The following is a 10,157-nucleotide window of genomic DNA, read 5'->3' as shown; positions in this document are numbered from 1 at the left end:
TTTTTTTTTTTTGCGGTACGCGGGCCTCCCACTGCTGCGGCCCCCCCCACTGCTGCGGCCCCTCCCACCTCGAGCAAAGGCTCCTGACGCACAGACTCAGCGCCCACGGCCCACAGCCCCAGCTGCTCCGCGGCATGCGGTATCATCCCGGACCGGGCCACGAACCCGCGTGCCCTGCATGGGCAGGCGGACTCCCAACCACTGCGCCACCAGGGAAGCCCCAGGCCACCATCTTGATTTCTGAACACCAGAACCGTGAGAGAATAAATTTGTTTTAAACCACCAAGTTTGTGGCAATTTGTGACAGCAGCCCTAGCAAAAAATAATACAGACTTAGGACAAAACAAATCCTTAGGTTAACAACTTGCCGAGGCCCCTGTAATTATCATGCGCACCTGAATCCCTGACTAGGGTGCAAACCCTGAGACACCACCTCGTGTGTCTTGGTACCTCTTACAACCATGATACTTAGCTCAATGAATGTTTGTTGACTTGGGCCACGGAAATAACTGAAGGTCTGGCAAGCGGAACCTGTAGAGACAGCAAGCCTGGAATCATCTGAGAGCAGGCAGAGGAGGCTGTGACCAGTCAGTCCCTTCCAAAGGGCAGATCAGACTGGAATCGCCTGTGTGGCTCTTCCGCAGGACTGAGAAGAAGGACCAGGAACCCTGCCCTCATGTGGGGGGATGCAGAGGAGGCCCCATGAAATTCAGAGCAAACAAATGTTTTCAGTCCTCATCAAATCAAAACACAGTCATGGAAATGGAGACAGATTCCTGTAAATTCTGAACTGGAGAACATAACAACTGGAGAAAATAAGAATAAATCTGAGGCCCTTCTATCATTCACTCTTTTGTCAGTTTATTTTTAATTTACCTTTAAAATAGATTCATTATTAAGGTATACAATGGAATTCAGGAACATCTCCCTCCCCCATCACCCATCCATTCACTGACCAAACATTTGTTGAGCGCCTACCATGTGTGCTCCTCTCGTGTTTTCCAAGTATACGTTCAAATTCTTTGAGAAAAATACCAGATTTCTCTCTTCTGGTCCCACTCTTCTACCTCTAATATCTTTTCTCTAGTTTTTTTTGTCCTTGATTGCTGTCTTGCCATCTCTCCCAAGAATTACTATATCTGCTTTGCGTGCTCCCTTCTACTTCACAGAGGTCAGGTTTTCTGTCTTTACAGTTTTGGCTGAAGGTTCACATTTTTCACCTGTTCTGTGGTAGCTTTTTTCTGGTGACTGGTCTTTGTTGGTAAGTTTATTGTTCTTTTCCACATATTTTTCTTAAAGTGTCTTTGGGTTGCTACTGTACCATTTTAAAACTTTTTTAACATCACTAAATGAGTTGAATTTTTCTGGACTAGGCATTTAAGAAAGTTCCTGTAAAGAAAGAGGATGGACCAGAGTAGCTTCCAGGTGTTTCAATCCAAAGAACTTTCTATAGCCACCTTAGAGATCTGCTTCCTGCAAATATGATGCAGCCATTTAATTCTTTGTGTACCCTTACTGCTTCTGCATCTTTAAATCAACTGCTTTTCAAATTATGGTTTTCTCAGGGTACATGCCCAGTAGAGGGATTGCTGGGTCATATGGTGGTTCTATCTTTAGTGTTTTAAGAAGCCTCCATACTGTTCTCCGTAGTGACTGTATCAATTTACAGTCCCACCAACAGTGTAAGAGGGTTTCCTTTTCTCCACACCCCCTCCAGCACTTATTGTTTGTAGATTTTTTGATGATGGTCATTCTGATGGGTGTGAGGTGATACCTCATTGTAGTTTTGATTTGCATTCTCTAATGATTAGCGATGTTGAGCAACCTTTCCTGTGTTTGTTGGCAATCTGTATATCTTCTTTGGAGAAATGTCTATTTATGTCTTCTGGATTGGGTTGTTTGGATAGAGAAGATGTGGCACATATATACACTGGAATACTACTCAGCCATAAAAAGAAACGAAATTGAACTATTTGTAGTGAGGTGGATGGACCTAGAGTCTGTCATACAGTGAAGTAAGTCAGAAAGAGAAAAACAAATACCGTATGCTAACACATATATATGGAATCTAAAACAAAAAAAAATGGTTCTAATGAACCTAGGGGCAGGATAGGAATAAAGACGCAGACATAGAGAATGGACTTGAAGACACAGGGAGGGGGAAGGGGAAGCTGGGACGAAGTGAGAGAGTAGCACTTACATATATACACTACCAGACGTAAGGTAGATAGCTAGTGGGAAGCAGCTGCATCACACAGGGAGATCAGTTCTGTCCTTTGTGACCACCGAGAGGGGTGGGATAGGGAGGGCGGGAGGGAGAAGCAAGAGGGAGGGGGTATGGGGATATATGTATACATAAAGCTGATCCACTTTGTTGTACAGCAGAAACTAACACAAGTAAAGCAAGTATACTCCAATGAAGATGGTAAAAAGAAAAACAAAACTGCTTTTCAAAGTTGAAGTTTAGGAGGATTTTGATTGCCAGACCTGACACCAGATTTCTACACTCACTACAGCAAACATGCCATGCAGCTTTTTTTACTACACGGTGAATTGCTTCCTTTCAGAAAATGTGTTTTTACAAAATCCTTCTGCAACCCACCCCTGCAGGCCTTCTCAGTATCCCTCTTGACTTTCTGCTACATAGATTCTAACCAACCTCAGCTAGTTTTAGCAATTATTACACATATGTCAGAGTCTGTAGATTACCTGTGTCCTACTTAACAGAAGATAGAGTCCGAGAGGTTTTTTTAAAAAAAAATTGTACCTGTTGCTTTTAGATAATTTCCAGGAAAAGACGGGAAACATTTGGTGTACAAAGCCATGTTCAATGGGCTATTTCAGCATTTTTTTCTCAAAATGACAGCCCTGCACTGAAAGGAATACTTCTAGCACAATTAAGGTTTCAGGATTGGGAATAAATTGTAACTCTGTATGTTACATTCATGCCGGCCTATGATAAGTTGCATGAGTATAATTAGGATTGGCTATTCCTTCTTGGTTTTCCAAACTTTATCCTTCTGTCAGGACTTTCTTTCCCTCGACACATACACATATTTACACACACACACACACGGAAGGGGATGTATACAAGATGCTATAGAAAGTTTAAATAAGTTAGAACTAAAAATCTCCCTTGGGTTTGGCAATGAGGAAGTCATCTGTGCCTTGACTAAATTGAGTTTGTGGGCAGAAACCAGAATTGTGGGTTGAATGGGTTGAGAAGTGAACAGGAGGTCACAAATTAAGAAGTGAAGGCTACTTTTTTTTTTTTTTTTTTTTTTTTTTTTTTTTTGCGGTACGCGGGCCTCTCACCGCCGTGGCCTCTCCCGCTGCGGAGCACAGGCTCCGGACGCGCAGGCTCAGCAGCCATGGCTCACGGGCCCAGCCGCTCCGCGGCACATGGGATCCTCCCAGACCGGGGCACGAACCCGTGTCCCCTGCATCAGCAGGCGGACCCCCAACCACTGCACCACCAGGGAAGCCCCGTGAAGACTACTTTTTAAACATACCTTTTTTCCAGCTTTATTGAGATATAATTGACATGTAACAATGTGTAAGTTTAAGGTGTATAATGTGTTGATGTGATACTTATATATTGCAAAATTATTACCACTATAGAGTTAGCTAACACCTCCATCGGGTCACATAAAGACACTTGGCATTAAGGAAAGGAAAGTTTTACAGGATCAGATAGAAAGTCAGGGCTAAGAAACCCTATATTTAGATCTTAAGAAGCTGTTTTCCAGAGTGGTGTCACAAGCTTCCGAAGCCCATCCTTCAAGGTGGGGCGCTAAGCGAGGAGGAGGAAAGGAATTTGTGTCCGACCACAGTCATTAGCAGCCCTGACTCTGGAGTCAAAGTGTCTGACTTTGATCCCAGTGTTAACTCTTGTTGGCTCTGTGACTTGGCATGACTTAGCCTCCATGATCCAAAATGATGCCCTAATCTACGTAGGAGCCCAGACCTTTCTCCTGAGCTCCAGTCCCCATCTACTAGATAACTTACCCTGGAGGTCTTACAGGTATCTCCAAGTTAGTATGTCCAGAACTTAATATTTGTCCAATCCCCAAGCTTAGCATTCCCTTCGTATTTTTATTCTTCGTGAATGAAACCACCATCTACCTATCAACCCAAGACAAAAAGCCTGTTCGTCCCAAATGCCTTCATTTCTTTCACATCTAATATCTCATTGTGACCAACTCCTATCAATTCCACCTCTTAATTAAACCTGTAGTGCTTATTCCCTCCTTTCCGACTTTACCACTACCATCTTAGAGTAGGTTTTCATCATCTCTTACCTAGATTTCTGGGCTCCTCCGCCCAGCGCCCTCGCACCTGGCCTGGAACTGTAAATCCCTACTCCAGATTCGTGAATCCGATTCCTGGGGGCGAGGCCGACGGGGAGGGGCGGGGAGAACTGGCGGAAAGCAGGAGCAGCCGCCCGTTGGCTAGAATTTGGCGCGGTCAGCAGGGCCCACTATCTTTCTCGGTTTGGGAGGAGGGTGGGAGAGGCACTTAGGTTCCCCCACCCCCCGCTGTCACCATAGTAACGAAACTTAGTGGGTGGGGCCGTCTCTCCACTCTCCCACCTCCAGCGGTGGGAACAATTTTGGTCTAGTTGGTGAACTAATAGGGGAAAGAATTGACTGGAATTTCTGCTTTAGAAGAGCCTTTATAAAGGGGGTGGGAAAGAGACCAGAGAGCCAATAGAGACCCCCAAACATCCTGCCCTTGGCGGGGGTTGCCTCTGGATAAAAGAAAACAAAAATTATCTCAGCCTCTACTCTTGCCCACTCACCATCCTTGAGTCCATTCTCCATACTACTGACAAAATGAATTTATTAAAATGCAATTCTGATCATGCCATTCTTCAGGTTAAAGCTTTACAAGGTTTGGATAAAATCTGTCTTTCTTATCAGGGCTTTAAAGTTCCTCCACTATCTGGTCTTACTTATTTACCTGACCAGCTGCAAACTTCACTGCACTTCCTTCCTCGGTTTCCACTGCAGAAGGATGCAGCATTGCTCTTAAGAGGAGAACCTCTTTTGTTTAGAGAGACTTTGTGTCTCTGGAATATGCAGAGGCAATGGCGCCGGCTGGTGGGGAATCAGGAGGTTAAGACAAAGGGAGCTACAGTGCAGAAGTCCCCGGACAGGTGAGAGCTTGGAGATCTGTGTGGCCCAGGCAGGGTGAAGAATGGGGTAGGGGAGAGTCACAGGGAAAGCAGTCAGGGGCCTAAACGGGGAGAGTGTGGTAAGACTTTGCAGACCATTGTGAGGATTTTGGCTTTTACTCTGAGGCAAAAAACAGAGAAAAATTTGAGTTAAGTTTTTAAAGGATATGACTAATGTTGGGAATAGATTGGACAAGGTTAAGAGTAGGGAGATCAGTTAAGGAGATGATGTAATAATCCACAAAAATGCTGATGGTGGCTCGAGCTGCCCATGGTCCAGGTGAGAAGGGGCGGGCAGGTTAATGTCCATAAAGATGGTGAGAAATGGTCAAATTCTAGATACTTCCATTCACACTCATATTTGAAAAGACTTCTAAGATAGCCACTAGACTCTTTCTGTTTACACTGAGTGGAGGGGGATGTAAGTCGTTTTCTTGGGTTATTAAAAGAAAGGGGGGCTTCCCTGGTGGTGCAGTGGTTAAGAATCTGCCTGCCAATGCAGGGGACACGGGTTTGAGCCCTGGTCCGGGAAGATCCCACATGCCGCGGAGCAACTAAGCCCGTGCAGCACAACTACTGAGCCTGCTCTCTAGAGCCCGTGAGCCACAACTACTGAGCATGTGTGCTGCAACTACTGAAGCCCATGTCCTAGAGCCTGTGCTCTGCAACAAGAGAAGCCACTGCAATGAGAAGCCCGTGCACCGCAAGGAAGAGTAACCCTCACTCTCCACAGCTAGAGAAAGCAGCAACGAAGACCCGACGCAGCCAAAAATAAAATGAATTTATATTAAAAAAAGTTAAAAAAACAGAAAGGGGACCCCATCAGGCTGTAGTATGTAGGGAAACCCAGCTTACACTCCAGTAAGACATGCTGTTTCCTCCTCCGTACCTTGAGTCATTAAGCCTCTCTCTGGGGCTTCCTCTCCCCAACCGCCTTCGACTGGACAGCAACCCATAATGCTCAGTTCAATCAGCACCTTCTTTTTTGAGGCGTTCCCTAACCCCAAAGATATAACTGATTCTGACCTCAGATATGCCCCTATTCTGACCTGTATATCATAACCCAGTAACACCTGATTGCTTTCTTTCTTTCTCCATGTTCTACTGTGAGCTTCATTAGGGCAGACACTGGTCAGACTCATCTCTTTTGTCACCCGTCCCCTCCATAGCCCGCAGGTGGTGCTTAGTGACTACATAGGTGTACATCAGGTAGTAAGGTAAAAGTAGGTGGCACCAATGGAACCCAGAGACAAGGGTATTACAGAGCTCAGTGGTTTACAATCACTGAGGATCAAATTAGGATCTTAAACCACATTAGGATCACCTGTGGAACTTTAAAAACTACAGCTGGTACAGAGCTGTAACACAGCCAGAGATGTATTACAATATTACAATAGACCCAGTGGTGAAGAAAAAAAGAGAAGTCCGAGCATGGTGACGGGGCTGCTATCCTTCTTTACAGTCTATGAAACACTTCGGTGTACATTATTGACACTCACACCAAGTCCAGGACAAAGAAGATTTTTGCAGGAAGAAACAGGAGCAAAAATTAAATGAATTGTCGCAGCACACACAAAGCTTCTCTATGTGCACTGTTGTTTCAGCCATACATCCTCCAAAATAGGAAGAAAAAGGCTTTTTTCGGTGAAATTCCATAGAGTTACCAAACTATAAAGGCAAGGAGTGAAAAGTGAAGGCAAATGATAACAAGCTTTGACTATGAGGCTAAGACGTGTTAACTTTATCTGGATGATACTGGGAAGTGGTTAAAGGGTTTTGATCAGCTGAGCGACTTTTAAGGTATAAACATGGGAGATGTGCACAGATGGATTTGCATAGAGCAAAATGAGAAGTAGCAAAATGTATTAAGGAGCTATCGCACTAATTAAGTGGGCGTGATCAGCCCAAACCAGCCATTGATTTCACTTTTTTTTCATTGAACTATAGGTTGACACCATCCTAGGTGTGTTATGTTATACTATTCAATGATCAGAGGAGTTAGGAACATGATACTTTAATGGGTATTGTCAGTTTAGGGTGTTAATGAGGTACACTTCTAAATTGTGCAGTTTGGAGTTAATCGATTAAACATGAATTGAACCAAGTTAGTGTTAATAACATAGTAAAGACTGAACAACGTTATTCAAAGAAGAGTGAGTTTCAGTCATGATTACAAGGTCAGTTTCTGAGACACCATTGTTCAGATTTAATTAAATATCGTAAGCATTTATCTGTTTGTTTCCTGAATTAAATTAATGTGACTATAGATTGGTAATGGTTTGTGTGACATTTGTTCTCTGAAATTTTCTTTGGTCTCTGGCAATGTATGTAAATTATTATTGTTTATGATGTAAAAGTTTATGTTGTATTATACATATTGAGGTTCGATGTGTTGTCTGTGAACTGAGGTCATTTATGTAGAAGGTGATCATTATCCTCAGTAACAGTATAAAGAACAATGTGAACAGCTTCCACGTGGTGCTCTTATCCAGCGTATTGGGCATTGTGCTAACTGCTGCACAAACATCACCTCATGTAGACACACAAAGAACGGCGGGGAAAGTCATGCTATTGCCATCAGACAAGGCAACTGAGTCTCAGAGGAGTTAACTCCTGTGGTACACAGCTTCTGAAAGGAGATCCAGAATGCAAAATCAATCTGCCTGAACCCATACCTGGGCTACTGGTCACGACACTCTTGAGACCTGCATGTGAAATGTCTGCTGGAAGCCCCTAGAATCTAGAACAAGGGTTGCCAGCCCCGATGGTGTGTTAGGTTAAATGGTGCTGGGATCCTACCCAAGACCTGTGTCCAGAGACAGTTTAGCACCAGTGGTAGTTTTTAAAGCTCCACAGGTGATCCCAATGTGATTTAAGATTCTGATGTGAGCCTCGGTGATTGGAAACCACTAAGCTCCATATTCCAGGAGGTTCCAGGAGAGCACCTGTGCTCAACCCTTTGGTTATCCCTACCAAGTAACTGAGACCTCATTTGACCTGCAGCAGGCTGAGGGAACCCTTTCAAACACTGCTTTAAAGGCCGCACTATAAATTACCTTACAATGAAACACTATAAATAAGCGTTCCCTCGCAGCCACCAGTCCCTCCCTACAAATCACCCCACTTGACCCTCCCACCTGAAGACGCATCCCTGCCGTGGGTTTGGCATCAGTCCTGTCCTTGGTCAGACAGAAATATCTAAGGAGCTTTAATTCTCTAACTCCATGACTCAACATCCAGATATTAATAGCAATTACCACTTATCGAGCTTCCATGGGCCAGGCACGCTGTTCAGTGCTTCACGTGTGTTACTCATTTGATTCTCACACTGACCCTATGAGGTAGACGCTCTGATAATACTCATCTTACAGATGAAAAAACTGAATCCTAAGAGAAATTAAGTAACATGATCTAGGTCACCCTGCTAACCTGCAGAGCCTGGATCTTCACCTGGTTCTGCCCGACCACCGGGTCCATGTTCTTGGTTCCTCTCAGTGCTCCAGGTCTCCACGGGCGCCCCAGCACTTCCGCAACTCAAGGGGGAAAACCTCCTTCTCACCACAAATCGTCCCTTCTATCCTTTTCCAGATAATGCACCTCCTCACACCTGTCACTTAAATTGAAACCTCTAGACCACCCCCGATACCCATCACCCTTGGCAACTAGCGGGTCTGATGTGAACCTCAATGGCTCTCAAACCTTTCTCTCTTCTTTCAGATCCTCACTGGGTTCTTTCCAAGATTATTTTTGTAACCCCTATAAAGAGTCTCCCTATCCTAGTCCTATCTTTTTCAAATCCAAACCCCACTTCACTGGTTTTTGATTTGATCATTTGGTGACGCAAATTTGATAACACATTGAGGTTTAAAATTTTTTAGTGATGCAAGTGAGTCCCATTTGATAAAACACTGGTTCCTTAGCAAGGCGTTCTTCGTAATATCGCTCCAACTGACTTCTTCAAAGGCCTGTCCTACTGCTCCCGGGCCCCTTGTTCTTACCCCATAAACACTGTATGCTCTTCTCTAAAGCTTATAAACTGGGGGCCCACAGAATCTGGTCCGAGAACTGTGTAGGTTCACCCAGTACTACTGTGTGTGAGCGTGTGTGTGTATTAACTGTCACCACTTAAAGAACCGGGAGAGTTCATGTAAAAATCCAGATCTCTTACTTCTCTTGTGACATTGCTTCGCCAGTTGCCCTCAGTCCTCACCACCCCATATTGTGCCCCAACCCAACTCACCTCATGGGTTTAAATGACCTGCATGATCCTGGAGGCATCTGAGGTTGTGATCTCCACGCGGGGCCATTAGGTCTCTGGGTGTACCGTGCATCTTCATGCCTTATCTTTGTTCACGGCGTTTCTTCAGATTACAGCACCCTTTCTCCACCTCGTAGAGTTTTACCTTTTAAGGATCAGATAAAGGACCACCACTGCTGTGAAGTCCTTCCAATAAAATCAGTCACCTGTGCTCAATGAGCCCATAAAGCTTTATTTCTATTTCTAGTGTAGTTCTCCCCAAACTATTAAGGGCAGTTGTATGCATGTCCTCTCCTGGCTAGATGGGAAGACGTTGAGAGTAGTTTCTGCTTTGTTCAGCTTTACACTCTCCCCGACACTGTCTACTACCAGGCCTCACCCATTGTATTCATTCCATTAGCAGTGAATTAAGTAAATTCACTTGAAATCAAAAGCCATTTGTTACTGCCCATTAAAGTCTTTTCATTCCCACTTTTCTGTGACTGAACAAGCAAAAAACGTACTTATTTATGTAGAAAGGATCAATGAAATTATTGTTTCATATAAGCCTTGAGCAAATGTCGGTTTCTAAAGTCTCTTTAGTCAGATTATATAGCTGGTGATGAGAGCTGGCTCCATCTGGCTTCTAAGTGTATCATGCAGAGAATTGCATAAATATAACTTCCTCCCTTCCTTAGTATTGCCCATATGATCAAATAATAACTAGTATTTTTTACAAAACAC

The 10,157-nt window shown here is 44.1% G+C and overlaps 1 long non-coding RNA gene across 1 annotated transcript in view; it reads right to left on the bottom strand.

Annotated features, from left to right (window-relative positions):
- LOC113633431 (uncharacterized) overlaps positions 1 to 10,157 on the bottom strand; it is a 204,945-nt gene that overhangs the window by 187,541 nt on the left and 7,247 nt on the right. Inside the window, exon 3 of the long non-coding RNA XR_003438197.1 lies at positions 9,417 to 9,579. This is a non-coding gene — a long non-coding RNA (uncharacterized LOC113633431). The remainder of the gene's footprint in view (positions 1 to 9,416; positions 9,580 to 10,157) is intronic.

The sequence above is a fragment of the Aethalodelphis obliquidens genome, unplaced genomic scaffold (genome assembly GCF_003676395.1).
Source record: "Aethalodelphis obliquidens isolate GAN/ISIS:26980383/991018 unplaced genomic scaffold, ASM367639v1 scaffold39, whole genome shotgun sequence".
In the NCBI taxonomy this organism is placed as follows: Eukaryota; Metazoa; Chordata; class Mammalia; order Artiodactyla; family Delphinidae; genus Aethalodelphis; species Aethalodelphis obliquidens.
This window is presented reverse-complemented; position numbering and strand designations above follow the sequence as displayed.